The sequence below is a fragment of the Acinonyx jubatus genome, chromosome A3 (genome assembly GCF_027475565.1).
Source record: "Acinonyx jubatus isolate Ajub_Pintada_27869175 chromosome A3, VMU_Ajub_asm_v1.0, whole genome shotgun sequence".
Lineage (NCBI taxonomy): Eukaryota > Metazoa > Chordata > Mammalia > Carnivora > Felidae > Acinonyx > Acinonyx jubatus.
Window position 1 is genome coordinate 8,979,721 of NC_069388.1, and position 26,761 is coordinate 9,006,481.

At 47.8% G+C, this 26,761-nt stretch overlaps 1 protein-coding gene and 1 long non-coding RNA gene across 3 annotated transcripts in view; one reads left to right on the forward strand and one right to left on the reverse strand.

Annotated features, from left to right (window-relative positions):
- The window catches only part of TSHZ2 (teashirt zinc finger homeobox 2), a 449,904-nt gene that overhangs the window by 96,312 nt on the left and 326,831 nt on the right, over positions 1–26,761 (reverse strand). The window lies entirely within an intron of this gene.
- Positions 221–20,225, forward strand: LOC128311089 (uncharacterized). The gene is made up of 3 exons (XR_008289041.1): positions 221–879; positions 8,591–8,708; positions 18,263–20,225. It is a non-coding gene; the product is annotated as an uncharacterized LOC128311089 (long non-coding RNA).

Below are 26,761 nucleotides of genomic sequence, written 5' to 3' on the forward strand. Positions count from 1 at the left end.
CCCCAGTGCCTCCCCCCGCCGGGGGCTTTCAGTCCTATTCCCGGGGGCTTTCTTTCTGTCTCTCAAGTCTATCAGGCACATGGCTCGGAGCCATTGTGCTTGTTGGCTCCCCGGCTCAGACCTTTACCACGTAGGGCAAAGAAAGACTATAATAATCTCATGCCCACATGGCTCTGCCCTTTTTTGCCAAATTAGCCTTGATGTGAAGCCACCGTTGCTGGACAGTGTGCTTTATGAAAGCACTTTAATTTTCAGAGGTTTCGGACTTCAGAATTATTGCCAAGGGATTGTGGCCCTGTATTATTTCCCCTACTTTGTGGATAAGAAACTGAGGCACAGAGAGGTTAAGTAGCTGGCCAGTCACACAGTGAGAGAGAGCCAGGTAGGGACCCCCATTCGTGGGACTCCAGCCACTGCGGGCGCCTCCTTATGAATGAAGGTCCCTGATGCCGAGTTTCTTTATTTACAGAGCGGGATTGTAACTCCCGCTTCCTGAAAGACTTGGGGAGATCAAATGAAATAACACATACGAAACACCTGGTACAATGGGCCTTCAGTAAATGGTGCTTCTGGACATTGGCTACAAGAGCATCCGGCCGGAAAACCTTAGAGAGGGAATATTCTTAGCCAGACACGAGCATGCGCGGTGGAAAGATCAGTTAGCATAGCTCTTAGTTAGACGCACGTTCACAACAGATATTTGGTTTTTGGTTTTAAAATAAGAAAATAACACTCAAAGTAGGGATCTCACAAGGAAAGGAAGGAGGATTTTGTTGCCTGGATGATCTGCCTGCTGAGTGACATTTTATTTCTGCTTCATCAGGTGGCAAAGGACCATTTAAAAAATGGAGGAACGGTTTCTACAGTTTATTTCTCCAAGTAAGTCTCGGCTACCATCTTATCTTGTGCACAGATTGGTGGATTTTCCCACGAAAGAGTTGGGAATGAAAAAAAGAAGACGACGACGAAGAAGAGAAGCTTTTCCTACTGGGTTTCAGTTGCTATGGTTTTGTTCCAGTTCCCTCAGGTTCAGTGGCTGCATGGAAACAATCCTCAGTTCATTTTGCCTTTTCTCTCCTCCCCTCCCCTCCCCTCCCCTCCCCTCCCCTCCTCCCCTCCCCTCTCCTTTTCTCTCCTCTTTTCCCCTCCCCTCCCCTCTCCTTCTTTCCCTCCTTCCTCTCCTCTCTTCTCTCCTCTCCTCCCCTCTCCTCCCCTTCCTTCCCTCCTTCCTCTCCTCTCCTCTCCCCTCCCCTCCTCTCCCTTCCCCTTCCCTTCCCTTCCTTCCTCTCCTCTCCTCTTTTCTTTTCTTTTCTTTTCTTTTCTTTTCTTTTCTCTCATTCTTTCTTTCCTTTTGCATAAAAAGAAGAAAACTGTCTGGCAAGTTAAAAGAATGTTAAGTGGCAAATGAGACACCCTTGCCTTTTGTCTGCTACCAATAAATAGTCGGTGTGCCCCGGGTGCATTCTCACCCTGGAGAGAGATGCGAGTTTGTGGCTGGTAAACGTGAAAATGAAACAAACCCGCCTACCTCTGATTCTCTCCGGGAATGGTTTTCCACTTTGGAAAATCCACCCTGGGTGTAGAGGAGAATGAATATTTTGTTTTCACAGAAGGATCTTCTTCTCGTCTCTGTATTCTGCGCTGGTGGCCTATGTCCTGATAGCTTCCATTTGTATGCAATTGCTCACTCTAAGAATAAACAGAGTCGGGAGGTCCCTATGTGGGGTCGCCCTGGAAGAGCCCCGGGAGACGCGGAGAGCACTTGTCTGATAGCTCGGAGAGCTGGGGACCTCATGGTTTGCACGGCTAGGCGTTCGGAGACATCAGCGCCTCAACAGGGGGGAAGCAGAAGAAACCATTTCGCCATAAATCCAGAGGTCTATTTTCACTCCTCTTACTCTTAAAGTGGATCATTCTCTTTTCATGGGTATGTAATTGTTTTCCAAACACAAACAACTACCCGAAAATTTTGCACCAGGAGATAAAAATTTTATCATTTGCCTTCAGCAGCTTAGAAATTAATTGGGGGTTATTTTAAATGGCATTGAGGAACTACCTTTGAAATCTAGTTTTCTTCTAGTTATAAATAAACCCTGGCTTTAAGATGATAGCAATAACTAATCATTGAATACATTAATTAGAATGTTAAAACTAGAAATGAACATTATTTATTATGGGATACACATATTCACATTTATTATTAGGAACATGTTCTGGGTACCGAACGTTATCCTATGGAATAATGATTATTGAAAAGTACCCGTATAATCCAAGCTGGTCTCTGAAACAAAGAAAAATTAAATTCATGCAAACAGGTGAAAAATGTTAAACTGAATTCATTAGTATAAATTCAGAAGAACGGCTTTTGTTTTTTGGGGGATTAAAATAACTAGGTCAATAGAGGTAAAGGCACACTTGTAGGTGCCCTTCAGGACGAAAAACACACCAAAGAAAATCTTTGGCTTATAGTTTCTTCTTTTCCACTAATTTTCATTCATTAATTATAATGACAGTACTTAAACAGTAATAATAATTATTATTATTTCTGTTTTCTGGAAAGAATGTTGCTAATGCTAAGACTATTGATACATACAGGATAACAAGAAGCTGAATAAGAAAAAGTTCACTCCATCACCTAACTATTCCCAAATATCAGAACGGGGTAGATCAATGAGTTGTGTCCCTTTTGAATTCATGGGTCCCGCTGAGTATATGAAGGAAACTGGGCGTTCTGTCTCCCCAAACGGACATGCGTGAGAAATTTCAAGTTTAACTTCAAGGGGTTGACCTTCTCCCTGGCCAGCCTATCCAGGACCTTCAGTGGGTTAACGATTCCTTCTGTAGTAAAAGTCCCAGAAGGTGGATGTGCTGTGGGGTCCTGTGCAAACTGAACATCAGAGGCCTCTTGTTCAAATGTCACTGAGCATTTCAAGATGGTGATGGCAGAGCACAAAACCATGTGTGGGATCCTTCCGAGCACGGGGCTGTGTGTAACGGCACAGATTGGTGTGTCCATCCAGACTTTCAAGTGTAGGGTACTGGTTATGATTTCAGGCTCTGTTGTGGGACAGACTGAGTGCAAATTATGGCTCCCCTTGAGGTTTCTTGAAGAAGTTCTAGTTGATGCCTACCTCAGGATTATTGTGAAGGATAAATAAATTAGTGTAAAATCCCTAGAATAGTAAGGACATAGGATTAGTTGTTGTTACTCCTTTCTTTAATTTTTTTTTAATGTTTATTTATTTTTGAGAAAGAGAGAGAATAGAGCACGAGCAGGGGAGGGGCAGAGAGAGAGAGAGGGAGGCACAGAATCCAAAGCAGGCTGCAGGCTCTGAGCTGTCAGCACAGAGCCCAAGGTGGGGCTCGAACCCGGCAATGGCGAGATCGTGACCCGAGCCGAAGTCAGACGCTTAACCAACTGAGCCACCCAGGTGCCCTTGTTGTTACTCTTTTCAAAAAAATGTTGCCAACTGTAACTTACAGCATGTCACTTCCTGGGTTCGGATCTCTCGATGAAAGGCCCATAGCATGTGAAGCATCCCGCGAGACTTACTGCTCCCTGCCTCCCCAATTTCTTCTCTCAAAACTTCTGCCTTTGCTCAACATACTCAAGCCATCCTTGGCTTCCACTAGTTCATTCCACATGCCAAGTCCTTTGTCATCTCAGGGTCTTTGCACAGACTCCCTGCCCGTGATGTTCTCCCCACCCCCAGCCGATCTCTGTCTTTGCCTACACCCCCATGTCAGTTCAATGTCACCTCCTCAGAAAGGCTTCTCTTCTCCGTGTTCACCCTTTCTTCTTTTTGTTTCCTCAACAGCTTTATTGAGATATGATTTACATGCCATGAAGTTTCATAGCATGAAATTCATGTACAGTTGGGAGACAGGGCTTCACCCCTGTATTAATCTCCATCAGGAACTTAATTACACCCCCAGGTACCACAAAGTACTTGCAGAGCAACACAGCTTCGGGGCAGACCTTCAAGGCTCTTTCCGACCTGATTCACTGACCATAAACCCTTCTGTTACTGACATTCACAGAGCATCATTGAGAGAGAGAGAGAGAGAGAGAGAGAAAGAGGGAGGGAGCAGGCAGGGGAGGGGCAGTGGGAGAGAGAGACTCTTACATAGGTTCCACATCCAGCGAAGAGCCAGATGTGGGGCTCGATCTCATGACCCTGGGATCATAACCTGAACTGAAATCAGGAGTCAGCCACTCAACTGACTGGGCCACCCAGGCGCCCTTATCCAGATCATCATTTTCCAGGGATGGCAAGATGGTAGTTTATTTCTATTTTTTTTTCTATTTTGATTTTCTTTGTTTTCTATTTCTTCATAAAAAAATGCCTATTCCTTTAATTTTTCTAAGTGATACAAACGCTTTATTGAGAAGAAGGAACTTGTGGAAATCTTTTCATGGTGGTAAGTAGAGAAATCAGGCAAACGTACAACACGGCGGGGGGGTCATTTCCTGGATGTGGTATAGACAGCTGTCCACCCGGTAGTAGCCAAGGGATTTGTGTGGCCCACCAGTTATCCTATCAGCTTTGACACTGATGTCTGAAATCTCCACCTTATTTCTTAGAATGAACGCATCAAAAATCTCTGATGCAATGCATATGGGAAGCTGAGTGATCGTTGGTCTTTATCAACTTGGTATAAATTAATTTGTAAGACCATTTCCACTTTGTGGGAACTTGTAAGCACAGGACCCAGGCTAGCTAGTTTGTATTGAAAAAGGCATGGTGTTGGAAGTTTGGACTTCAGAAACACATCCCTCTAGGGATCGACAAGCAGCCCCAACCACACTCCCGACAAAATATAAAGCCTCATACTTGGATTACGTTTGTCTGTGTTGTTTCATGTGGGTGAACTCCTATCGTTTTAGATTCAGAGCCCAGATTGCAAAGGAGTCTGGGAATGATAACCTTAGAAGAGAACATTTAAAGAAAATGATAATCATTACCTTTTGTTGTGCACCTCGTATGTGTCAGGCACGGATAATATTTTGTACATATTAACCGTCTTAATGCCTCACGATACATTTATGAGGTTGCTCGTAGTACAGACTAGATGATGAAGGCATAGGGTGATTAGGAAAGTCTGCAAAAGTCCCAAGACCAATAGGGAAGAATTTGAACTCAAATCTGTTGGACCCCAACTTTCATTTTCCTCCCTGAGGCCAGTAGGGATGCCTCTCTCTGAGGTCTCCTTTTGGTTCAAGTTCCAGAAAATGCTTTGCTTTTAAAGGGACCACCTGATTGGATCAGGCCACCTGAGACACATAGTCTCTGTGGTGTAAGGTCAACTAAGTTGAGGTAGGCATTACATCTGCAAAATCCCTTTGCTGCAGGACCCGAACAAATGTAAAATGGGGCTCTTAGGAGGCCGTCTTTAGAATTTTGCCTACCACATACAGCCTTTCAAATTTTTGGATGGATGATAATTGAATTATTTTTTTAAAATTTACTTATTTTGAGAGAGAGAGAGAGGGGGGGGCAGGGGGAGGGGCAGAGAGAAAGGGATTGAGAGAGAGTGAGAGAGAGAGAGAGAGAGAGAGAGAGAGAGAATCCCAAGCAGGCTCCATGCTTCCAACATGGAGGCTGATGCTGGGCTCGAACTCACACTGTGAGATCATGACCTCAGCTGACATCAAGAGCCGATGCTTAACTGACTGAGCCACCCAGGCAACCCAATAATTGAATTAATTTTTATGTGACCTAAAATGATACTTCTTTTGACAGAGAATCAATTAATACTTGTAAACACTAAGACTAACATACTGGAATTAAGTATCATTAGATCCTATTTGCCAAAAAAAATCTCTTCGTTTCCCTCATGTTATTTTCCATTGTGGACCCTTTGGGTTATAGATACTACGTTGTTTCGTCACACATTTTTTTTTGAAGTTTGCAATTTGTTTGGAGTTCAAAGGAAATGTCACTTCCCACCTGCCCAATTTTTAATAATGAAAAATATTCTCTAACTGATTCTGGATAAAAACACAGTTGACAGAAAAAAAATCTTTTCACTCAATAAGGGAAAACAGTGAATTAATGAGCATTTAGTTTAATTTTTTTAAAAAACCGAGTATTGGCAGATCAGAAGTCGACAAAAATTATTCTGGTCCAATTTGTGGATCAAATGCAAATAGCCCCTTCTTTGCTTCTTTCTAATGGATTGCAGTTGAAATGTTACATTTTCATTTTAGACTGACCAAAAAAAAATAAAACACCCAGCAATATTCTGAGGCCAAAAATTATGACTGGAACCTCTAAGTAAGTCATTTTATAACAGCTTTGTTCCCTGGATGCTGGCTTATCAAATATGCCCAAGATCTTATTGGAATGAACTATTCTAATGAAAAAGATTTGATGAGTAGACATTGCTCTAAGCAACGATGGTTTCCCAGTCTCTCCTCTGGTTTCATGTGGGAAAAAACCTGAAGCTTCAAGGTGACCACAGTAGATGATACTGTTCAGAGAAATCCAGGGTTTCCCAGGTGAAATATTGGCAGAGTAGACAAAAGTGTGTTTCATTTTTGTGCAGAGCAGTTTATAGCTTCCATGCACTATAAAAGCCCTCGGTATCGATCACTCATTCATTTATATGACAAGTATATTTACTTATTTCCTGTAAGGTACCACTGTCCTAGGCCCAGCAGAAGCAGTAGAGAATGAAACAAAATACAAATTCCTGACTTGATGGAAGCCACGTAAGAAAGGCTTTGGCCACGTGCCTTAGGGGAATGTGCTGTCTTAAACGTATCAGGTAGGATGCATTGTCACTATCAAATTTGTAGGCAGGTTGATAGGCTCCAGGGGGACATGTATTTGGAGTTCGAATCCTTGAAGCGTCTCAAGCCTGACGTTGACGGCCAAACATAACAAAAACCCCACGAGGCCACGGAGGCAGAGCATTTTAAGAGACTTCGCCACCTTGGAGATCCCATCCCATGTCAGATTTCAGCTGCTTCCTCCACATTGGTTTTCTTCCCTCAAAATGGTACAGGGGAGTTGTGCTGAGGGGAGGGAGGGCGTTGATGTCCTTGACTGAGAACCACTTCCTGCCTAAAATGAAACCGATTGTGGGAGGCTGGCTAATGACCCCTAAAATGTCCACGTCCTAATCCCCGGAGCCTGTGAATACCTTCCTGTACATGGTAGGAGACACTTTGGGAGCAAATGAAGGATCCTGAGATGGGGGAGATTTAATTTGGATGATCCAGGTGGGTCCAGTGAAGTCACAAGGGTTCTTGTAAGAGGGGAACAGGAAGGGTAGAACCATTATTAGGAGAGCTGAGGACTGATGACATTGGAGTGATCTGAGGCACCGTCTGTGAGCCAGGCAATGCAGGCGGCCTCTGGAAGCTGAAAAGGCAAGGAAACAGATTCTCCCCCGGGGCCTCCAGAAGGAAGCAGCCTCGGAGACACCTTGATTTTATCCCAGCGAGACTGATTGGGACCTCAGACCTCCAGAACTATAAGACGATGCATCTGTGTCGTTTGAAGCCAGGGAAGTTTGTGGTAATTTGGTACAACAGCATTAGAAATGGACACCTCATTGAAGATGCCTTAAAACTGTGTGTCTGGTTACTTAGTAATAAGTTTGGAGAATAGTTAAATATAGCCCGGTTCAGACTTCAGCTGGGAAAGCCACACTAGTATTGGGGAGGCGTAGGCACGTTTCTCATAAGAAGAGTTGCTCAGGGGTACCTGGATGGCTCTGTTGGTTAAGCGTCCAACTTTGGCTCGGGTCGTGATCTCTCGGTTCCTGCGTTTGGGCCCCGCGTCAGGCTCTGTGCTGACGGCTCAGAGCCCGGAGCTGCTCTGGATTCTGTGTCTCCCTCTCTCTCTGCCCCTCCCTCGCTCACACTCTGTCTCTCAAAAATGAATAAATGTTAAAAAAAAAAAAGAAGAAGAAGAAGAAGACTTGCTCAGACCTCAAAGATGAGCCAAGCTATTCTCAGGCACTCTTCTTAATGCTTGGCAGATACATTATTAACTAATTTCATCCTCAAAAGAACTCTTTTAAGGTAGGACTATTATTATGCAATGTGACCAACGAGGAAAGCTAGGCACAGTTTCCCAGTCCGCGGCAGAGGGGGTATTCGAACCGAAGGAGCGTGGCCTCTGAGCCCATCTTCCTCTGTGCCTGCTGCCTTGGGATCACACTGAGACACGCTGTCCAGTCGGGCTTTGCAGAGGGATTGCATCTTTGAGCAAAGCCAGAAGTCACTTAGAATAAAGGATAGTGAGGCAGACCAGGTCATTTGCTGAGTTAAACTGCTTTTGATCTATGATGAAGTGTAATTATAATGATTATAATCTCGTTATCTCGCTATCCTTGTGGGGCTCATCAGGCAGCTCCCAAAGAAATTTTGCAAAAATCTTTGCAGTCACGGCAACCATGTTGGAATAAATGTTTCATCCTCCTCGAGGACCGCTCTGAAGGAAAAACGTCTATTTACGACGGACACCTTAAGCACATCCTTTTCTAAGAGAAACATTTGGGAAAATGAGGCAGTCTTTACATGAAACAAAAACCAAATACCGAGGAGGTCTTTGTTTTTTGTTTTTTTGTTTTACAGTTTTTAGGATTCTATCTTGGCAATTTCCTGGCAGGCTCCCCTCTGTGATTCACCTGCTTTCTGCCGTCTGCGTGGGTCCTAAGCACATGCTTCCCCAAAGGTCTGGAACCGGAAAAAGGTAGTCACAGTATGGTCTTTGGACACCGTGTAGGGAAGGGGAGGTGCGCTGGGGGAAAAGTCCACAAACACTCCCACAAGATCAAGGTTTACACGTCCCTGGAGAGTCTGAAATACACCCGGAGATCCCACCCCGTCTCAGATTTCAGCTGCTTCCTCCACATTGGTTTTCTTCCCTCAAAATGGTACAGGGGAGTTGTGCTGAGGGGAGGGAGGGCGTTGATGTCCTCAACTGAGAACCACTTCCTGCCCAAAATGAAACCGACTGTGGGAGGCTGGCTAATGAGTGACCTACTTGGTTGCCAGGTTGTTCCATTTTAACCAAAGAGGGACGCTTCCCTGCCTCCCCCTGCCTTCTGGTGGAAGAAGCCAAGGGACCAAATTCTACTCAAGAACCCAGCCAGGAAGTGGCCATCGGCGAGGTGGGGAACCAGCCTGGCCGGCTGGGCTCTTGGTCAAGGATTAGGAGGATTCTAAGCTTCCTTCCACCAGCCCTGGAGGAGTTTTCCACGCAAAGCTTCACGACCACAATGAGATATTTACTGTCTTTATCGGAGAGATCAAACCCACACACAGATGTCACATTTCTCAAATTCCATCAGTAGATCAGACAAGCCGTCTCTGGAAAGAGGACATTCCAGCCGGCAAGTTCAGAGCGCGCCGGCTCCGAGGGCCGATCCCTTCCTATTTTCTGTCGTGCACCCTGAGCCTTTGTTGTCTCTGCAATGCTGATAAATCAATCCATCAAAAAATTTCCTCAGTGAAACTCAATCAAGAAAGGTCATGTCAGCGGGAGAGGAACAGATTAAATTAGCATCAAATTAGACATGGAAAGTGAGTTCTGTCAAAATCATCGCAGCGCTCAGCACAATTAGAATATGTTAATTATGCATTTCATTAAGGTGGATGTGAGATGAAATGTCACTGGGGTAGGCATCCGAAAAAGGGAAGATTGCCAGGCACAACTTTCTCTAGACAATGTGTGACACCTTCATTAACATCAAGAATCACAAGTCTGCCTTGACTTTTTCTGTAAGGGATTAAACCATTAACTGTTTGCTGGCCCCTCTCATCGGTGCGGGGGTCCCGTCCTCGGAGGGGGCCGGGCCCTCCTGAGTGACTGGCTTCCTCTGCCACCGCCATGGCCCCAGGGGCTGCTGGGAGTGCCCGGTGGGCAATGGAGAGGGTGGCGGTTTTTAATGAACTGCCTGGAAGCTTCGCGGGGATCACTCCACTGCCTTAGGGGTGGCACGAGCTGAGAAATGAGGGGTGAGGATTACAGGGGGAGGGGAGGAGGGGCGGGGGGGAGGCTCTCGGCTTCATTCTTGGGGATGAAAGATATAATCAGCGTAATGGGGGGCGGGCAGGGGGGATCAGATTTACAAACTTACACCCGGCAAACTCTAATTTGGGGAATTATTTTGTAGATCACTCTCTGACTCATGGTAACCAGGAGGCACTTTCCTGGAGTGAAGCAGTTCCTTGCCAGGCACCTTTATGAGATACTTGTTAGATGCTTATGGCGGTAGGAGATTTAATTCACGGTGCCCCCTTCTGTGATTTCTCACCGCACACCCTTCCTAAGGCTTCCTCCGCTGGGGGAGAGAAGGGACCGGTCCTCTGTGTGGATTGGTCCCCTGACGCTTGTCCACTCAGCCCCCTTTTCCACGGGTCCGGAGGCAATGGGGCATCCGTGGGAGTTTCCGGTCACCTCCTTGCGGAATGTTCTCTAACCCCTCACCCATGCCGTCCCTCGCCTTTCACCTGCCCACCCCTGCTCCCGCCTCCTTAACACGCACAGAAACACTCATCTGCATGGCTCCGTCTGCTTCTTCCTCGAGTCTCACGGGAAACATGGCTTCTTCTAGGATGTTGCCCCTGACTATTCACCTCGGATCTGCATTCGAGGCCCTGTTTGTTCTCCTGGGACCTTTGCTTGAATTCACCAGAATCATCTTCTGTTGCTTGCATGAGAAAACTCAAACTGTCCTCCTTATGGGGCGTGGCATTCACTACTGCAACTATCCACCTGCTAGATGGTAAGTTCTCTCTCTCTCTCTCACTCTATTTTATTTTTATTTTTAAAATGTATTTATTATTGTTATTTTTGAATACTTATTTATTTCTGAGAGAGAGAGAGAGAGAGAGAGGCAGAGAAGGAGACAGAGGATTTGAAGCCGGCTCTGCCCTGACAGCAGAGAACCCGATGCGGGGCTCAAACTCATGAACTGTGAGTTCATGACCTGAGTTGGACACTTAACTGACTGAGCCACCCAGGCGCCCCTTTCTCTCTATATCTTAATTTTTTTTAATTTTTATTTTTTAATGTTTATTATTATTTTTGTGAGAGAGAGAGAGAGACAGAGTGTGAGTGGGGGGTGGGACAGAGACAGAAAGAGACAGAATCCAAAGGAGGCTCCAGGCTCTGAGCTGTCAGCACAGAGCCTGACACGGGGCTCCAACCCACGAACCCTGGGATCATGACCTGAGCCGAAGTCGGACCCTTAGCTGACTGAGCCACCCAGGTGCCCCTTTCTCTCTATGTTTTAAATCTCTCTTTCTTGGTAAATACAAAGTATTCATCAAATATATCTTTTTAAAAAATGAATGCTCAGGTTATGGAATTTACCATGACCTAAGTACTCTTTTTTTAGGGGGAGGGGGAGAAAGCAAAGGTTACAGGCTTTATTTCTACCCTTTCTCAATAGGGTTGCACATTGTCATGGTAAATTACTACATACACATCAATATATACCCATTTCTAACATAGCCAGTTGGAATCCATTTTCTCTAACGCTTAGCGTTAAATACAGTGCATGGCACATCACGGCTGCCATTTTTCTTACTCATACCCCAAGGACGTCATTCTGTGAATTTGCCTGATTTTCTTTTTTTCTCCTCTTTCTCCCCTCCCCCCACTTCTTTTCTTTGCCATTCCCTTACTCTCTATAATAAAACCAATGATCAACTCCTGGTTTCTGAGCAAACTTGTAAGGCAATCGCTTTTAAATCCCAATTCTTTTGGGGATTTGCACAGTGGAAAATAACCTCAGTGTCAACCACAACAGCCAGACGCACAGAACGACCCACTAAGTGATAGGATGGCTTTGGGTGAGTCTATTTTTTTTCCCTCTAGGTAACAGGAGAACAACCTTCCTCCTTGCACGCATTAATTGGGAGAATACAGGCAAAATGCAAAGGCTGGTGTGTAGCACATGATAAGTCCCTGATAAATGACAGTGATGATGAGTGGGAAGATGAGGACGATAAGAATCGTGAGCTGGGAGCCAGCCTAGAGTCCTGTCCCGAAACCACTGCATCAGCACAAATATCTCCGTTTAGGGGAAGAAAAGACAGCGTCGGCTACCGTGACCCTTGTACATTTTGCGTGAGAACAAGGAAACACGCAGGGGATTGGGACCCTCTGGCAGAAACCCTCCAGAGCTGCGAGGTTCTGGAGTGAAACTTTGCCCTGTGCCCCAGGCCCCGGGGAAGGCCAAGGAAACTGACAAGGCAAGTGGGGAGTCTTGCTCAAGCCCAGGACCGGCTCCTAACGTCCCTCTCTCCGAGCGGCCCCATTTTCTGAGTTTCATTTAATGTTTAGGATCACCTGGGGCCCAGCCTGTTAGAAAGGGGAGGACGGTGGAAATTACTCAAGAGCTGGCTGTGATTGGATGACTCCGACTGCCTCACCTCGTGGCAAGAGCGGGAGTGCGAGAGGAGGAGGGAGAGGCTCGCCCGCCCGGGTACAAAGCTTCCTCCCAGCCTGCCGAGCCTTCCAGCTTCCTTGTCAGCGCTGCCATTGATATTGAAATCAAGGGGTTGGCACAGAGCTCGTGGCGTCCTGGCAGAATGCCAGCCTGGCTCTAATGAGCCTCACCTGGGCTAATTACATTTTGTACAAACCCCGCCGCTGGAGAGGGGAGAGTTGCCAGTGGGTCGTCCAGAAAGATGGCAACCGGGATTTCTCAGCTCTGAGATTTCTTCCTGTCCGCCGGCAGTTGGAGCTCCAGAGGGCCGGGAAGTGACCCGAGGGACCCTGGCTACTTCCTTGTGGGGCCACGTGGCAGTTACCTTATTTGTTCCCGAACGTAAAAGTAAGCTGTCAAGTCAGAGGTGGTCCTCAGCCTGGCTACTCCAGAGAGGGGCCCGCCTGCCATCGTGTCATAAATACGGGACCTTAGACCTCACCGCAGACTCACGGAATCAGAATCTGCGCTTTTGACAAGATCCCCAGGTGATGGGCGCGTACAGTCAAGCGTGAGAAACCCCAATCTAGACCTTCCGCCTGGGGGGAGAATAGGGCCCAGCGAAACTGGGCCATCCCCAATAGTACCGAACATACAGGACATCTAGAGGCCTTGGTTCAGAGGGGTGGGGGTTTCTCCGCTCTTCCATTTGTCACTTGTATGATTTGCTGGGGAGTTAACCTCTTTGGACCTCAGTTTCCTTGTCTGCAAAATGGGCATAAGTTTATTCTCCATGGCATAAATGATCGTGAGGATTACAGGCTAGAATATTTATGGGCTTCGTAGTGGGGTAGTTGAGACACAGCAAGGACTAAAGATATTCCTTGTCATTGCTGTCGATGTTCTGAAGGAATCGCTGGCCCCCAGGGAAAACTCCAATTCTCACTCGGTCCTTTACCGGCTATCACATCTGTAAAATGGAATAACAGTATCCATCGCTTAAGGTTTGTGTGAGCGTTAAAAGAGATACCAGAGGGGCCCCTGGGTGGCTCAGTTGGTCGAGCCTCCAACCGTTGGCTTCTGCTCAGGTCACGATCTCATGGTTCGTGGGCTTGAGCCCTGCATTGGCTCCGTGCTGATGGTGCAGAACCTACTTGGGATTCTCTCTCTCTACCTCCCTCTCTGTCCCTTCGCTACTCTCTCTCTCTCTCTCTGAAAATAAATAAATAAACCTAAAAAATGGAGATATTAGAGTATACCTGACCAGTACCCCTTGAAACCGCCAAGGTCAGCAAATAGAGAAAAAGTCTGAGAAGCTGTCAGAGCCAAGAGGAACCAAAGCAGACGTGATGAACTAAACGTGAGGGGGTATCCTGGATGGGAACCTGGGGCAGGCAAAACTAAGGAAATGTGAATCAAGTATGGATGTTAGTTAATAATAATGTGCCAATATTGACTCATTAGTTGTGACAAATGTACCATACTCACATAAGATGTTAGGAATAGGGGATGCTGGGTTCAGGGCACATGGGAAGTCACGCTATTAGTTTCTCTGGGTTTTTTTCTGTAATTCTAAAACTGTCCTGAGAAGTCAAGTATATTTAAAAATGAACGAGATAGTACGTGAAAAGCCTTAGCCAAGGTCACCAACTTGCCCCCCTTCACCAAGGACTATCCCAGCGTTGGGGCTGGAAGTCCCAGGAAGCTGCTCCGTCGCGGGCAGACCGGGGCAGCCGGTCACCGTTCCCTGAGCGCAGAGCCTGGCACAGCTCGGGACCCCAGTCATTGTTACCCCTCACACACTTGTTGCCTGGCGGTCAGCTCAGCCGGTGCTCCGGAAGGCTGGTAACTGGCGGTGAGAGAGGACAACCCGAGAAGCTCTGATTTCCTATCTCCCTCTTGAGAGGGGAGCAAACCAGGCTGGGGAATTCACTCGCTGACCCGACAGATAGTGACACTATGTGTCAGAGACTGTGCCCTGCCCTGGGTTCGGAGGGGCTGGAGACACACAGGTTCATAAGGCCCCGACGGCAGGGCCTGTAGTCTCACAGCAGACCTAAAACTTGCACAACAACAACACAAGCATCGCAACAAACAAGCCTGCCGAGCAGGCATGATCACCCTCAATTTCTTCTGACCAGGAAATGAAGGTTCCGAGAGGCCAGACGGCCTGCCCAAGCTGATACAGAGTCAGGACCTACCCCACACCTGTCCATGTCCCAAGTGCTGTGTTTTTGCCATTACCCCACAGCTGCCTCCCAGGGGTCTGCAGGACAGGGGAGAGAGATCTGGGCAGTGGGGGTGGGGTGGGCAGGAGGCACGGCTGTTGTACCACGCGGGCTTCAGAAGGACTAGTGACCTCAAGCTGGGAGAAATCAAAGAGGACTTCCTGGAAGAGATGGGCTCTAAGTGAGGGCTTGAAGGCTACAGGGAGATCCTGCCCAGGAGCCCACCAACTTAATTTCTCTCATGCGTTTCTCGTGAGTTCTTTCATCTTCAAGAACCGGGGGATCTGGGGACGATGATGATGTGTGGTCCATTGCACATGGTGGGATAACACTTGGGGAAAATTGCCTTGAGTTTTGCTAGCATTCCTGTGTTGGCTGCTCTTCCCTCCACTAGGCATCGGTCCTCGTGACCACACCAAAAATGTAAGGACAGGAATCTGAGTTTAGTAAAGGTTGGCTTTGCCAACCCATGCTTCCTGAGGCAACTCGGGGACAGGACCAGACACAGTTACAGAGCAAGTCTCCCTGCTGGACGTGACGAGCTAAACTTGTGGGCGGGGGACAGAGGGCAGCTGGAGGTGAACTAGGGAGTCCCATGAGGCCAGGTGTGCCTGAAAGGAAGCTTAACAGATTTGAGGGGACTCAGGAGTAGTGACAATCTGGACTCCTTCCCCAGTTGCACCTACGAAAGCCACAAGTCCCCCCAGATGCCCTGGGCTCCCATGCACTGGGGAGGAAAGGCAGCAGAATGGCTCAGAGAGGTGGGTGTCCAGGCAGCTGGGGCGGGGGGGGGGGTCCCTCTAGGGCCGGGTTCATGGGCATCTAACCTAGGAAGTGACACAGGGCTCTGCATTTGGTTGAACGCCCTGCTGTTGCCATCTGGAAATTCCTAATTAGTTTTGGAGAAGGAACCCCCCCCCCCCGGCATTTTCATTTTGCACTTGGCCGTGCACATGTACAGCTGGTTGTGGCTGCCTGACAGGGTGCCCGTGTGCCTCAGAGGGAGAACGCCACGGCCACCTCACGAGGCTGAGGGGGAGTAAATGTACTGAAGCCTCACAGAGCTCAAAGTGGCTCAGGAACTGCCCAGTGGCGGTTGTGGGCTTAGAGGACCAGGACATCTGAGAGGACATCCTTCTCACATCCGTGAGACCTTGCCACCACCTGCTACTAGATGCCCCCTCTGCGAGGGACCCACCTGCCCCAGCCTGCACGTCCCCACCACCCATTTTAGTCGTATCCCTTGGGAAAGGAGAGGAGACCTGAACCGGCTGGGAATACGTTTCAGCCACCTGAACACGGACTTGCAATCCACATTTAGTTCAGGTGAAGAATGTAGGCGGAGGTTGTATTTCTTCCCCACCTGGGCTCGGGAGCTTTGTCCCTATTACAGCTACAGCTTGGCTTCTTTTTGGGTGACTAAGCTGGGCTTCGATCCGATTCCTGCCCTCTGTTCTCACTGTCAGTGATGCAGAGGGCAAGACTCTGGAATCCAGTCCCGTCAGCGCGTGCGTTGGCCAACTCGTCCCCACTTGGCTCCAACAGCTTCATCGGTGCCTCTGATTTCTGGCGGTGCTCGCCTGGCTCTGCCCACGGGTTGCAGCGGGCTGACGGAGCCCTGACCTCATGCGACCCTCGTGAAAACCTGCGGGTCAAGGCCTGCGGAGAATCTCGCCCTCAGCAAACTGGCATGTAGAGCTGGGTGGTTCTCTTTCAGGGGGGCTGCTCTGTGCACTGCAGGACCTTAGGCAGAAGCCCTGGCCTCTATCCGCCGGGTGCCAGGAGCATCCTCCCCCACCACGACCACCAAAAATGAGCCCAGGCGCCACCAGCTGTTTCCTCGGTGGGACAATCGCCCCTGATGGTTTTAAATCCCTCATGGCCAATAACTACGGAGTGACTAAGGAGTAAATTATTTAATCATGAAGTGCCCGGATCACTCCTTTTGGAAAAAGAGAGAGAGTAATTGCATTGACCGCTCATTATTGTGGCGTGAAGCCGACGGGTTCTCATAGGGGGACCTCCCCGTGACGGCAAAGGGGCCTCACAGGTGGTTCTCTGCTCTGGTCCCAGCCTCGTGTTCTAGGCGGGGAACATTAAGGCTTGGCAGGGTTAAGAGACTCCCTCCAACCCAGACTCATCGCTCCTTTTTTTTTTTTTTTTAATGTTTTTATTTTTGAGAGACAGAGAGAGTGGGGGAGGGAGCAGAGAGAGAGAGAGAGAGGGAGACACAGAATCCGAAGCAGGCTCCAGGCTCTGAGCCGTCAGCACAGAGGCCAACGAGGGGCTCAAACTCATGAGCCGTGAGATCATGACTTGAGCCGAAGTCGGACGCCCAACCGACTGAGCACCCCTCATCGCTCTTTTTATAACAAAATCCTTCAATTTGATGGTGGGGGGGTAGTTATGAAAACATTCCCCCCACTGAGGGAGTGATGGATACAGTGACAGCATCTCCCTGGTTGAGGGAGGCTGAGGGCAGGCCAGGCACCGTGGGAAGCTTTGCAGGATCAAATCAATACGGATAGTAGCCCTGCTTCCCAGGTGAGGACACAGAGGCTCAGAGAAGGAGGTTCACCAGCATTCCCAGGGACCACAACATAAGCTCCACGAGTGGTGTGGTCGTGAACCTGTGATTTAGCCAAAGTGGGCACGGAGGGGCCGTACTCTAATGGAGGGACTGGTGCTTCAGGGAGTTTGCTTTGGCAAACCGCGCGTCCTATTACTTATTTAATACTTTTCTTTAAGTGGATTGACTTTTTGGCTTAAATATTTTAAAAGGCATTTTATGTTGCTCCTCTAAATTGAAAAGCCGTTTCAGCGGCCACGCGTGGAAGGGAAATGAGTTTCTCATGTTAGGAGTCAGTGTTATCTATCTTTGGTAAATGAGGAACAAGAATCGACTCTGGGCAGCACGTGGCTCTTCGGCCTCTCATACTCATTAAATGCCCCATAAATAGGTTGCAGCACGTCCTATGGGTTGGCTCATTCCACACCCACTCACCCCCAATCTCCTTATAAATACCCTCCGCTAGAGGCTGAAAACCAAAACACTTCACTTCCTGCATCCTTTGTAGCTGGGGGTGATCATGCGCCAGTGGGATGTGGGGGGAGTCCTTCCTTAATTAAAAAGGCAAAACCTTGCTGGAGGATTTTCTTTCATCGCCTCTCTCTTTGTGCCGATTGGTGTTATAGGTCAGCTTGGCCAGGCTCGGGTACCTAGCTATTCAAACATTTGTCCAGGTGATTGTTGCCATGGAGGTGTTTTGGAGATATGATGGAAGTCCATAATCAGCTGATTTTTAGTGAAGGAGATTATCCTCCATCATGCGGGTGGGTCTCATGCAATCAGTTGAAGACCTTAAGAGCAAAACTGAGGAAGAAGAAATTCCACACGAGGGGAGCAGCTTCAGCTCGGGCCTGAGCATTTCCAGACTGCTGGCTTGCCCTACAAATTTTGGACTTGGCCAGCCAGACTCAGAATTGCATAAGCCACTTCCTTAGAGTAAGTAAGTGAGTAAATAAATAATCCCACAGTCACGGCGCTCGCGCTCTCTCTCTTTCTCTCTCTCTCTCTCACTGGATTTGTTTCTCTAGCAGAATCCTGACTGACACACTCTTCTTCTACCCTTTTGCAGAGGGGACATGAGCTATGAAGATGCCTCTGCACCTTGCTGCCACGTAAGTGACAAACCTGTGGACATTGATGTTAAGCCTGGCGGAGCAGGAAGTTTTGCAGGGAACAAGGGTCTGTGATTGCTTCACTGTGCTCGCCTACCAGCTTGGACGGTCTCCCTCTGGGCATCTTAATATATCTGAAATCAGAATGCGCCTTCCGATAAATGACATCTTACAACTAATCGGCGGGGTTGTTTCTATACTTTCTTTTTCCCCCTTTGGAAGTCCTTAAATAATGACACATCTTACAATGAGTGGTGTCCTTGATTTAGTAAACTGTGGTAACTGCAAACCAAGTATTGATTTGGTTTAAGCGATTGCATATTTCGGAGAGGCCAGCGTGCGTGCACTTGATCTCCCTGGGCTTAAAGCTATGAAACTGCGAGTCCTGGAAGGGAACAGGGAAAATCCGCACGTAGCAGCTGCACGTGCAGCCCCCCCTGCCCCCGACACCTCGTCTTTCCTCGCGCAGTCACCTGCCATGTAGCAAAGCGGGCACAGGCTCAACCTTTAATTCCTTAATGAAGGTTTCTTTGAAAACAAACAGGGTCCTCCGTCTACTTGCATTTTAACGTCACAAGAAAATAAAAGCTTTCCCAAATCCTGTCCCCTCTCTCACCCCACCAGATCCACTTTTCTGGCTTAATGCAGGTTGAAATGAGGTGTTTTCTGTTTTTTCTTTTTTTTCCTGATGAAAATATTATAGGAATTAAAAACCAAACCCATTAATATCCTGATTAGACTCCCCATGTTAATTGCAGATTCTTTCAGGCGACAGAACAGGTCACTGTCTGGGCTGAATGTGATCGCGGTGTTTAATAAGAGCTGCCCGTAGGAATAGCAGTTTGCAGCGAAGACTTTTGCCACCTGGCAGATGAAGCTGGGAAGTGATTTTTCCTTTCTCACGCTTGCGAGAAGGAACAGCAGGTACTGAGCGCTGCCTTTGGGGAAGGGGAGCCAGATTGGAAAAAGGGAACGAGGGGGCCCGGTTATTTCTTTCCTTTTTCAACACGCTTCCTGGCAACCTCAGTACGGATTTTCCTCTTTCCCACTCCTGCCTTCCCAAAAGAAGGTGATTGAGAGGGTTCTTGCACGCAAACAAACAAGCAAACAAAAAGCAGCAGGAGGCACTGTTTGTAACAGAAGTTTCTGGGCTCCCCATCCCTGAAATGCCTTCCTCCTTCATCCATGGGGCTGGAGCAGGGGGCAAAAACAAACACCTAGTATCCACACAGAGAGCACAAAGGGCTGAGTGGGGACTGTGGCAAACTGCAGAAGCCTGGTCCTGTGGTAAGGGACGGAGTCAACTGAGTCTTTGCGTGTTGCACAAGCTCTGTGTTTAGGACAGGGTCTGAGCACCTCTCCTCGCCTACAGAGTACACACGTCCGTCCAAGGAGGTGGGAGTAACTCAGCCCCCAGTGTGCATCACAACCACATCAGGGGCTTAGTTAGAGCGCAGGGCTCTGGGCCCCATCCTTGGGGGTTCTGATCCAGTCGGTCTCTGGGGAGGCCAAGGGTTTCCTTTTAAACAGGTTGCAGGTGGTGCTGATGCTGCTTATTTGGGGGACACACTTGGGGAACTACTGGCCCCCAGCCTGGTCGCCTGGGCTGTCGTACGGCCTCCTAACTGGTCTCCGGGGTCTACCCTGCCCGCTTAGAGCTTGTCTTGCCGCGGGGGTCCCGGTTCACAGCACAGCTGTGCTCGCTCACATCTCCTGGCTCCCATCGGGTTCCAGAAGGAACCAAGTACTTCAGTCCTGTCTGCTTCCCTGGCAGACTCACAGTCCGCCCTGGCGTCCAAGAGACAATCCACGTCTTTCCATGGCTTCTCCCTGGTCAGTTACTAACTTTCCATTCAAGCTGCTCTACTAAATTTTCTCAACCACACTGCTTTATAATTCCAGCTTCTCTGATCATTTAAAAAAAAAAAAATGACTTTATTACTCTTCCCTATCAATGCTATTCATGCATTTCCTAAAGACCTGTAGCCTGTGCCCATGAACCCAGCCTCACTCAACACAAATATCAGTGCATCCGGGATCTGCGTGGTCGCTTGGTAAATCCTACCCAAAGGGAAATGTGTTCCTAATGCAATAACCACTCGTAACGTGCCGGCAAGGCTGTTTCCCCCTTTCTCACACAACGTGCCAGAAACTCTGAGAACTCCATGCCTTGCAAAGTGTTTTATACTGAGGCCAGGCACCTTGTGGGAAGGAGCCCTACGTACTTCAGACGAATCCCAGACAGATGTCAGATAAACATATTTGAATAAACCAAATGTCACTTTTCTCTTTAATCGCTGGCTTCAGAGGAGCTGAGACTTTCTGGACCTTATCAAGGTGTTGTCATCTTTGATTCCTCCGTTGTATTTCAGGCACATTTTTTTTTTTTTTAAGTGTCAAGATGATAGGGGTGCAGGAGGGAGAAAGCAGAAAGGGTGATAAGTTTAGGTGAAAATAAAACACGTGGGCCCCGCCAGACGTCTTGGTCAGCACAACGCGAGAGTATCTACTGGCCCGGATTTTTCTCCAGCTTCATGCATCAGGTTGGATTCCTGGGGGTTTCTCAGGATACACTAACTCCATTCATATTTCTCTCTCTTTACTATCCTATCGGGTCACTCGTAACTTTAGAGGCATTATATTTCATGTCACTTTTATATTAAAAAAGTGTGTGTATCACCACCAAGGATCGCACGGAAACTGGTAAAATCTGAATCCACTTCGGTCCTGATATTGTTCTATCGCCATCCAAGATGTTAACACTGGTGGAAGCTGGGTGAAAAGCGCACAGAACTTCTCTTTATATTTCTTTGTCACTTCCTGTGGGTTTATAATCTCAAACTAAAAAGTAAAAAACAAAAATGTGTATGAGACTAGAGACTATCTATCAATATAGATGGGTAGAGACAAAAAGTGTAGATCAAGGGTTGGCAAAGTAGAAAAGGGCCAGATAATAAATAATTAGTATTTTAGGCTTTGCAGGCCATACAGTCTTTGTTCTTACTACTTAGTTCTGCCACAGAATCATAAAAGTAGCCAAAGACAGTACGTAAGCAAATGGCCATGGGGGTCTCCAATAAAGCTTTATTTAAAACACACAGGAAGTGGGCTGAATCTGGCGTAGGGCTTCTGTTAGTCGACCTCTGAGTAAGAATTTGTGTGCAAAACACTGATGTCTACTAAAATGTTAGTCATAAACACTGACATGTTTCTTCCTCTCCCCCCCCATCTCCCTGGTGGTCCACCTGAATGCTTCAATTTCCCTTTAGTGGACATATGTCATTTATATCATTAAAAAAATAAGGTTCTGACTGGTTTTCATGATTTTGTGGTTTGTTTTTTAGAAAAGAGATGAAAGGTACCTAGAATATCTTAGAGAATTTGGCTCCTTTTTCCCCCCCTCCCCCCCCCAACCCGCCATGACCGTTATTCATAGAGTTAATCTAGATGCACAACCCGTGTTTATGACTAGGTCCCACACGTGGGATTATCTGGTAATAACTCCAGTGTGGTTATGCTCAGCTGTGGCGGCAAGTGCCAGAGCCATGAGACCGAAGTTGATATGGGTGACCGGAGGGAGAGAGGAAGCAGGGCTTTCCGGGGTTAAACTTGGTCATAAATGGCTTTCAGTGCTAGATCTCAGACACATGGGTCTCGGGTCTTTGTACACCCCCCGCCCCCACACTTCCTGCTTTGTAGGAAGCCAAGGAGAAGAGAGGCTTTTCTACTTTTTTACTTTTACTTGAAGTTAATTTTGCAATTAACAGGGTACAATTGAGGTGCTTCCTGGAATTTTGAGTTGGGGACCAAGAATCGAAACTTATCGTGTTGGATCGCTGCCTTAAGCCCGGCTCTAGACAAAACAGTCTCAACAGACAGTTGTCTCTCCGGTTTTTAAAGTTCAACAGGAAAGGAGACAGAAGTTGAAGTTCTTTGGCAAATGCATTCCAGTGATGAGAAACATTCCTGTTTTATATTAAGCTTAAAACCTTTCTGATGGCAATATTCAGACCTTGAGTTTATGGCAGAACCTGATTTTCTAGTAGAAATGATGCTTGCCCGAGTGCTAATTCTTGGCCGAAGTCCTGAAGCTTCACGTTTTATAGAAATTATCAATAATAGTGTATTTAATTGTTAATTCAACTAACTATTCATACCCTGCCACTGGTGGATATAAAATTTCTAAGGTACGTATCAAGCCGACTGGGGGCTATGGCTTTGAAGCATGTAATTTTCTTTATTGATATTCCTCCTCCAGCCACAGAAAGATTTAAGGTGACATAAAATGGAAATAATTAATACAGCTAACGAAAGGAGGAGAAAGCAAATATCTTACTGATAAGAATTAAAATAGTTCCCGTGATTAACCATCCAATTTGGATATGAGCTTCCTGGCACCCAATGCAAAAAAAAAAAGGGGGGGGGTACAATACAGCATTCAGTCGTCTTATGATTGAAATTGAACGAAGAGAAAGATGCTAGTTCCTCAGTAAACTAGAAGAGAGATATGTCACCAAAGATTCTGCATGGAGAATATCCATTATCAATGGCTTGTCCATAATAAATCACTTATCAGCTAGGGCATAGATGTCCGGGAAAGTTCACCGTGTTTGACATACTCCCGTGGAGATCACTCTTCCTCATCTACACAGCAAAAAAGTTCGAGTTACCACGTCTCCAGCGTGGGAACTACTCAGAAAAAAGGAGCGTAAATGACAACTGATCAGTCTGTAAAGCTAAGATCCAAACTGCTTACAGACAGAGTTGGAGTAGCTGTCTATGTGGATTTTTTTAAGAAGATGCAGCAAGGTTTACGCACGTCCTGGAGGTTCACCTGCAGGGACACCCAGTTTCTCTTTCTGGTCACGATGCACGCGCAGGTTTGGACCCCACGCACAGCCCTGCACTGGCTCCCCTCCCACACTGCGACACCAACAGACACCCCATCCGTCGTCTTTAAACCCCCCCCCCCCATGCCTTCACTGTGCATCCTTTTTGCCATCAATCTCAGGTCCCTGAGGGATCTGGTCCCTTCCTGTCCCTTGTTTTCAAGTTCACAAGGCTTTTCTGTCCCTCAAATGCACCCTTCTAAGGAAGGGTGAGCTTCCTGCTTCCCATGTACAGGTTTCACGCGGGTCAGGAACTTCCCTGACCACCCTGCGTACGCTCATTCCACCGTCATCCTGGGTCACCAGCTCCTCAGCCCGTGTGGGTGCCTTCAAAGCTCTCATCACACCCAGAAAGAGCCTTGTTCGTTTTCTCTTTTTGTCCGAAGTTATAAGCGAGCCCTGCTGTGGGCGGGGGCTTTCTCTCATAGTTCGCCACCTCGGGACAGTCCCTGGCACATCACGAGCCCTCGGTCGATACGTATTGTATCAAAGAATGAATCAACCGGCAATCACAGAGCTAATATCGCTTCTCTTGCGACGACCCTTGACCCAGCGTTGGGAGGGTCTTCCTGGTATCACTGGAGCTGGAAGTTTTGGACCAACTCATTTACTTGTCATGGCTAATGGAGTCAGTGGCTACAGTGTATCCGTAATGGCTCAGGAATCAGCACATTTTGATATTCCTCAGCTACCGCCCGGATGTTGGGGCCCCCTTTGATGGAAGGAGTAACTTGTGACCTATGTGTTCCCGTTTGGTACCTTCCGCCCAGCCCAGTCTACAAATGCGAGTGGTAGAGCGGTCTCAGCTCTCCGGGGCTGTGGACTGGGTGTGAGCTGAACACACCCGCTCACTCTCATCTGCTCCCTCGTATATAACCGCGTACACATCCTTCGTATCCATCCCCCTGCTGCGTGCGCGGTGCGTGGGGTTTCAGGCTGCCATGACCTTCTTGGCTTCAAATATTTTCTAGGACACGCTCAACCTCAAATATTCTCCCCCTCGATCCCCCCAAGGACAGCTGAACTCGTATGCCATGGGAGCTAATTTTCATCTGGAAAATCTGATCACAATAATTGCAGACCTGCTGACTCTTGCCAGTTTGCAAGGCGTGTGGCGTAAGATCTTCCCAGATTCCCAAATCTGTGAACACAGCCTTGCTGATCTAGTCTCCCGGGATTCTCCCAATTCTTATTTTCCTTGGGAGTCCCATATTTTCGATAAATCTTTCTATACAACACCCTTTACAAGTCATGTTTTCTCCCCAAACTCGCTGGCACTTCACAAAGGAATATAGTTATAATATCACTTAGCATTAGGGCATGCACGATAATGAGCGAAGGAGGGCAAAGTCTCATTGAGAGTGGATGCTAGGTGGTTGACTTGGGGCACTTACTGGGTTATTGACTTGCTCCTTCTCATTAACATTGCAACACAAATCAAATTTATGACACAGCAAGAAGGTAAGTTACTCCATTTCTACCACATGGGTTGCTGAGGAATAAATGGTAGAAATTACAAATAAACCCACAAACGCTGAGATCCTAACTACCTACAAACTGAGCTGGATTATGTTTATAGGTCTGTGTATTCCAGGGAACTGTGGACTCATCCAGGATAGAAGTCTCCATCTTAGTCTTTCTTTCTTTAGTACCCAACACATAGAAGGCAAAGGCGATATATGGACTGACTTGAATGAATGGGATCTTACACACGGTTATTCTCCCAGTCGTGTCTGAAATCCCACCGTCAGCAATGCTTTCCTTCGTGTTAAGCACTCCCTTCCTTCCCTCCTTTTTCATTCCCAAAGAAGCAAGTTGAGAAAGTGGAGGCAGAAGTGGGACACACACCGGGCACTTCATCCAAGACACCATGGCTGCCATTTCTAGAACTGGAAAGACCTTCATTGTTCTTTCTCGCTCCTCTTTCCACTGATACCAAAAGAAGTCACACGGTTAAAAACAAACAGCAAACAGAACGGTCCCCTCGCCCCTCCCATGCAGCCCATTTGCTTGAGTGAGATGTACCGTGGCCCTTTGGGAGAGCTTCCAGAAGGCAGACCTCATGACAGGCATTCAGGTGTGGATGTTCCAGGGCCAGGGCCCTCGTCCTCTACCTGGGAGCAGTGACCCTCCGGAGGGGCCCCGCCATTCCTTCCCCTGGAAGGCAGGGGTGCTCATGCACAAGGGCCAGCTGCTCTCCTTGGACCTGTGGCAAAGTCCAAACAGACTCCCCCCTGATGCTGTGTCCTTACCTTTATTTTTACCAATGACTTTCCCCCTTAGCTCTAGATTCAGGGAAGATCATTAAAACCCTCAATTTATAACAAGCGCTCACCTCAGAGATGTTAAGCGGGCCGCGTGCAATTGCACAGGACGTGCCCCAAGACCGTGAATGGACTGCTTGAGATCTCAGCTCGGGCAAATGACCACGGGCAGACGTGTTAACACCCCAAACAAGACACGGAAAAAAAAAAATCCTTCCGGTGCAACAACACGGATCTTCGTTTCACAGTCCCTGTGTTCACCGTGTGGCTTAAGCAAGACCAGTGCTGCTTCTGGATTATTCCGCGCCCCTTGGCAAGTCTTCCTCCCAATAATTAGGCCTCAGAGACTGCCAGATGCATGCGTTTTGCTGTGGTTGGAACTGTACTGCCTCCTGCCATTCCATTTATTCATTTGGTCATTTGTTGGTTCGTGAATTCAACCCGCCATCTCTTGTTGAGCACGACAACAGCCCGGACACAGGGCTGAGCCCGGGTTCACAATCCCTGCTCCCAGGTGCTCTCGATCCAGTGGAGGAAAATGGTAGATCAAATGCCTTCGTGCTGCCGTGAAATCAAGACTCTAGCCAGAGACCATGCAGAGGGGCCGAACCTCTAGCTTCACAGAGGACGTGACACCTGGTTGCAGACTCCGCTGGTGCAAAGGAGTCTGACTCTCTCCCTCTCCTGACCCAGAGCTGAGACCCTAGCCTGGTGCTGGGCCAGCGATCACTATGTGAAATGGAGAAGGTGGGGCGCTGTCTGCTCTCCGATAAGGTCAGGAAGATCAGCAGCTCCCTCGAACTCACGTACCTGCGTCCCGGAACGCACCTGCCACCCATGGGACCATGTGTGCATGTGAAAGCATCTCTCAAGGAGGTCCGAGTTGAAAGGTCCGAGTGGAAGGGTGATGTGAGCACAGTGAGAGATTGAGGTAGAAGGTTAGAGAAGGAACTGGGAAGCGTCTCATCGGAACTTCTGTGTATAGGTGAGTAGGCGGAAGTCAAGGTCAGGGGAGGTTAGGTCCAGGCTGAGAGTCAGAGCCCAGAGTATTCCTCCAGCCCTTCACCTCTGCAGCTGAGGATTTACCCAGGTCAGTGGGTTTTAAAGGATCTAATCAAGAGGATGTGATAAAGCACCTTGAGGAGATAAACGGAGGCGGCTTTGATAGGAAGGAAGGGATCCTTAAGGTACAATTGCCATCCTCTCATTTATCTTTATCCATTCAAGCCTTTAACCTCTAACCATGCCATTCATTCATTCAGTTATTTACTTACGCGTTAAATAAATATTTCCAGGGAGCTTT